Genomic DNA, 6,493 nt, shown 5'->3' with positions numbered 1-6,493 from the left:
TTTATTTGTCCCATGTGATTCCCCTCATCAAAATCGTAAATTTGATACCTTACACGCCCTGGCGGTTTCACTTCGAATTTTAACACAATATAAGATTCGCCATGACTACCTTATGACTATAACCAGGAAGCATTTTTGTATTTGTCCCACGTGGTTCCCCTCATCGAGACCGTTAATTTGATACGCCACAGGCTGTTGCGGTATGAGTTTGACTTTCAACTCAACCTGTGACTAACCATGATTAGGATAACGCATTTTTTTCGACGTGATTTGCCTCATCGCAACCTTCAATTTGATGCCCCGCACACCCAAGTGGCGTCATTTTTAATTTTAACCCAATTTATGACCCAACTTGACTATTTCATGATAATAATCAGGAAGCATTTTTGCATTTGTCCCACAAGGTTGCCCTAATCGAGACCTTAAATTTAATTTGCCACACGCCCTAGCGCTGTCAATTTCAATTTTAACCCAATCTATGACTAAACATGACTAGTTCATGGTATAACCAAACGCATTTTTGTCCCACGTGATCCCCCTCATTTAGACCGTGAATATGATTCCACACACGCCCTCACGGCATCATCTTGGATTTTAACCCAAGCTATGACTTATTAAGGCTGCCTGATGATTATACACACGAAGCAGTTTTTTAATTTACCACGCGTGTTTCCGTTAATCAGGACCTTTAATTTGATACCTTACACGCCTTAGCGACATCAGTTTGAATATTCACCCAATCAATCTCATAATGCCGTCATTATTCTATCTAAACGGGCGTAACCCAGTCAATTCAGTTGACAACTCATTTGAAAGAGCGGAGGGGACCGCCGCCGCCCCCTTCTCCACCGACGCTCACCTCTTCCTGGTTGGCTCCTACCATATCAAACCGTGAGCAGAAGCAGGCGAATAACCAGAAAGCAAGCGCTGCCGTTTGCTTTCCCACCACACTCTTCCACCTTCTTAGAGGACCCATCATGAGGAAAAGGTGAGATAACCCATTTTTAGACCTCACCAATCGATTATCAGCCACACGCCCAGCCGCTATATGAGACATCTCAATCAGACATTTGTTAGGGATTGAGTTCGGGGGCATCATATCGAAGCGACATTTCCAAGTTTACTGCGAATCAACGCCTTATACAGAATAATTTTAACAGAAGGCGACTTCATATAACAATTGCCTTTAATATATTCCAGCGTGCGGTTAGCGTTGGCGATTACGCGGCTAACAAGTACTTCAAAGTTTTTTTTAATCTGATTATTGCCTAGATTTGTTCGGTGAGTCAGGAATACTAAAAAACACAAGGTTTTCTCTACGGGACCTGTCTTCAAGTTCATGCAACCAGTTTTTTTAACATTTCATTTTCTTCTGTCAGCTTCTGAGTAGCTAGAGTAACTGCGGACAATTCTGAGCGGCGAGAATCTAGCATTGTCAGCGTGCTTTTAACCGCTTCAAGCCTCGTGGAAATAGTAGTCACGGCAGCTTTTACTCTTCCTGGTTTGATGTAATGCTTTTAACAGCATTTACCCGACGCTGACACATCATTTGTAACTACATGGCTGGTAATTATACCCAATAAAGTTTCACATCGCAATCTTGTGTTCAATCAGAAATCTATAACTTTATTGCAACTTTTGTCAAAACCAACGATTGAAAGAGCGATCGTTCTCGCTCGCAATGATAACAAGTTAGCAAGGAATATTTCACGCACTCGCGCACCGAGTACACGGTCAATTACCAGAGCTTCGCCAGTGTCACGGTTGTTGTAGGAGAGTGTATCCGGCTCTGGGGGATTTCACTCTGGGGGATTTCACTCCGGCTCTGGGGGATTTCACTCACTGCGCATGACTTAGCTGGCCTCTAGATCACCCTGTTTAATACGGGTGGGCAGATACATCCCCGCAACGCGAAATACACGCTGAAATCCTGTGATTATTAACGAGGGCTTGGAGTTCCACTGCATCATTAGAACAGCATGGCCGCGTAACCTTTGGCTTGCGGCGTGTTGGAGCAGCGAGACGGGAATGGGGTTCTACAGCCTAGAGGTAGTATGCGGGTGCAAGATATCTTAGTAGAGACTATGATCTTCTTAATCTTTCAATATAAAATAACGGCAAGCATGGTGCACATAATGAGCCTACCTCTAATTATTTCCAAAAAGAATGGACGGCCAGTGTGGTAGCGTTACGAAAGCCAGAGTGGCGACGGCCTTAAGGCTCCGCAGCGGCGGCCTAGAATAAAATTTGCGTATTTCTTGTCAAGTGCGTCAGTGTACAAAAAAGGCGCCTGTTATTCACATTTTCAAAATTTTAATTCTCTCTAGAGACGTGATGCAGCCCCCTAATATATGCACGAGATTCACCACGTTCGATGGCGGCGGGGAAAGACTAGATATAACGATGGACACAAAAATGACCCCAAGCAACTCTATATTGGTATTTGAAAATGCGCGAAGCAGAATTATTTATTATTTTCTCTTCCGACAATGAACGTTTCATGTTGCCTTGTAAGGTCTCTCCCTGTGGATAAAGTGGATTTAAAAATTAAGCTTAATATATTAGAAAATTGTAGTGGAACGAACGATCCACGACTTAACCTTATATTTCTCGGTAGGCGAGAATTGTGCCCACGCCAATACGTCCGTCGCACTACGGTGAGTACATAGCGAGAATAGTAGGTTCCTGTACATATGAAGTTCACGGGGACCGCCAGAAACTTCCAGTTAAACGAATTTCGAATTAACCGTAAAAAAACAAAATGGACTTTTTTTTAGTTTGGAAGCTCCCGGGTCATTAAAATAAGGACGGGAATTGCCGCGTGCTACAGCTTGCAGGAACGGGTTGCTGAAAATACATTGTGCGCACTGTGGGTCTGTCCGAGTGCTTCTTGTGCGCTGTCGTCTGCAACAAACAACCGCTACCGCACCTACATCAGCTGTGCGCATTTGTAGCCAAGTTTCAACGTTGTGTGAGATGTTACTTTCATTAATATCCTCGTGTGGTCCAACAATCTCAATGATTTCAATATCTGTTAGCATATCATGCACAAAACTGGTTTTACATCTTTAGTAAAGTCAAATCCGATTATAATGAACCCGGATAGAGTGAATTATGCTATATATCGAGCAAAAAAAAAGATCACTTACAGAAATACACGCGAAACAGATTCTTATAACGAAGTTCACATGAGATATATCGAACTCGGCGCGCCTAGAATTGTCGCCGAAATACATGGTCTTAGAGTGGTGATTGAAATGTTGATTGGCTGCGATGGAGATGTTAAGCCCCCCATGGAGCGACGTGACTCCCGGCCCTTTCTGTAACTGGTTCTGACGCGCCTGACTCACGATTAAACCCTCCGATTCAGCGAGTCCGGACCAAGATGGAAGCATCGATGAACTGTGAGGAGAACTCGCCAACGTTCCAGATGTGCTGAAAGGAGTGCCTTTCGGGAACTGCCCGAGTGTCAACGATGACGTTGCCTTAATTGTGAGCCCTTCGGACGCCGACACCGCCACCGACGTCATGGCTGTTGGCGCTGCTGGAGGCACCGCAGAGGCGGAGGATGTGGCGAGTGAAAGCCGTCCGATGCTTAATGAGGCGCTTTCGGCAGTCAATGTGCTCCGCCAATATTGCTTCTATATTGAAGGACACGGACTGCAACTGATGCAAATGATGTCTCATGTAGAGAATGCTGTGCTAGTTGACGCCGCCAGAATGAAAATGAAGACAAGACTCACCGCTTTTAGGGAAACTAGATAATTACAGCGGGGAAAGTAGCTTTATTGCTTGCAATAGATAGATAGTTTTGTGTATGATAATGGCGTACTTTATTGTTTTCGTTTCTGCATGCGGGGATGGTAGGAGGGGGGGGGGGGGTAGGTGGTTAGGGGGTCCCGCGTATTGCGAATTCGTAACAAAAAACTCATTATAGGTGGGTTAGGTCATTTCGAACTATTGGATATATCGAACTAATTGTGGCGCATATTGCAGTTCGCAATAACCGGGTTTGACTGTATAGGGCAATTTATGAAACGTCACGATCCCCTCGACATGTTCTGGTTTAGAATAACTTGTAATTAACCGGTAATTAGGACTTCTAACTTCCAATAACCAAGCGTTTTTTAGATGCGACTGCATCTCATTCACTCGCCTTGTCCCTCCATACGGCGTTGTTGTTGTCCGTCCACACCCCTCCCCCATTCTCCTCGCCGCGCGAGCTGCGCTCTCCGCCGCTCACCCCCTCTCCTCTCCGACAGCGAACACTCTCTCGCGAGGGGCATTGGATTGGATTCGATTGGATTGGCTTGGCTTGGCTTGGCTTGGCTTCGCTTGGCTTGGATTGGATTGGATTGGATAAAAGTGGATTGTGTTAGATTGTGTTGCGTCATAGCCGCGCCACGTTGCGTCATAGCCGCGGCAGGGTGTTCACGGCACGTTTCACGCGATGGGAGAATCAACCTAACGGAAACAACAACGGAACCCCCTATGCGTCGCATCTACACAGGGGTTTCCGCGAGGGGAGGTGGGAGTAATTTTTTTCCCATAGCATTGCATGCACAGCTAGCGGGACCCTCATTCATTTATAACGTACGGCCAAGTCGAATGACGCGACTTCGAATTATCGGGGGTATACTATAGGTTTATAAAAGCTCTTTCAATTCTCAGTTCAAAATGTTCAGATTGAAACCGAAGTTACTAACTTTTTACTGGATACTACTTTTCTACGATTGCAGTCCAAGTTAGCAATAAATATTTTTTGCGCTTCAGCCTTGTACAAGCATAGAAAAATCGTAGTTCCTTTCATCTACTGATTCATTTTATTGCAGTCAGTATTGCGTTAACGGCGGCAGTGCAGGGGGTTTTCTCTCTTCAGCTGTATCAAAGGTGTCCGCACGCTTTTGCGTATCCTTCCATTGTTTCTTCATAACAAGCTCAATCATTCAACTGTTCCCCACGCAGCAGGCTGCGCAGGAGGCAACTGTTTCACCCGTGTGCTATTTTCCTTGGGAATCCGTGCCAGAAGAGCTGTTTCCATCACTGAGCTGCTTTTCACGCGCCAGGCTTCATAGTACACGCAAGTTTCACGCCTACACATTCAGTTCGGCGAATATGTACCAAAAGATTTGCTTCAAATCAATCACTCGCTTCCCATGCAGGAGCTGCAGAGAATGCGAAAGTTGTATGCCCGCCCTCTCTTTTCTCTGAATGCGAGCAACATGGGTTGCTTCGGGAATTGCATGCCCTTCTTTTTCTTTCTCGGGAGTACTGATCACGGTTTTTTCAATGAGCCTAAAGTAGGTGGACGTGCGGAACATTCTTCGTAGCCGCCGCCGTCAACTTCATCATCGTCATCATCATCATAGTCATCGTCATGATATTATGCAGCAACGCTACCGCCATCAGCATCAGCCTGTGTAATTTGAAGCGCGAATGCATATGCCATTGATCTGCAACCACTCCAGCTCTGAATTGCCCAAGCGCATTTTTCTACGCAAAATACTATTACTTCCTTTCATTTCATAGCCAATGTGAACTTGCCCCCTCGCCGTCGCAACTTTACATTGGTGTGCCACCGGTCGCCCTTACGTCTAAGTATGTGCCGAGCCCAAATCGTTTACTGTTCAATATTTTAAACGATGTTTTTTTTTTCAACCACCATTAGTTCGCGCTGCTACGACGCTCGCTGTGACGCGAGAGCGTTCATAAGCTCATTGATCGATTTTACGTGGGCTCTAGTGGTATGGAGCAACAGTGGTTATCAGCCATACTCAGAAGGCGTTGGCCAAAAGGGGTGAGCACCCCCAACCGGAACCGATGACGCAGGCGCCAGAAGCGAGCGCCTGCCTGAAGCCAGCATCAGGTGCAGTGAGCACGGGAGTATGGCACGCCGCTAGGATCCCCGACAAGGACACTGCAGCAAAGGAAAAGTAATCTGCTTCAGCGCAGTGAAAGTCTTTGTCCCTCCCTGGACCGGATGCACGAATCAGAAATTGTTTTCAGTCGCCGCTGTTGACGGCTGTGGTGGGAGCTCTAGGCTGAAATTTAAACTGGCTGGAACTCGGTGACAGCTAGCGAAGCACTGAGTCACCAGACGGCCAATAACCTCTGGTACTCGGTAACGTAAGGAAAGAAAGTAGTCTGCGTATGAATGCAATAACGTGAAGTGCCACACAAATACAAAGCAAACGGTGCGTCACCGGACGCTGGGGTCGAAAGATACAACAATTGTTAACCGTGCGGCAGGTGTGTGGTTCTGTCGTAGCCATGACAGCCATGAAACGTCATCCGACCTTCAATGCTTGAAGAGTTTTGATGGTAAATGCACCACCCCAATTACTAAACGTTCCATAGACGACGAAGTAACACTATTGCGTCTCATATCTTAAGAAATAAACGTTGATTTCACTCAAAGTTTCAGTCCCCCGCCACCACGTTTAACAAGACAGCGATAAGTGCGCCACTGTGCGAAAAGTCGCCGCTGCTGTTG

Source organism: Haemaphysalis longicornis, unplaced genomic scaffold, assembly GCF_048455015.1.
Source record: "Haemaphysalis longicornis isolate Haplotype H1 unplaced genomic scaffold, Haemaphysalis longicornis Haplotype H1 scaffold_47, whole genome shotgun sequence".
Lineage (NCBI taxonomy): Eukaryota > Metazoa > Arthropoda > Arachnida > Ixodida > Ixodidae > Haemaphysalis > Haemaphysalis longicornis.
This window is presented reverse-complemented; position numbering follows the sequence as displayed.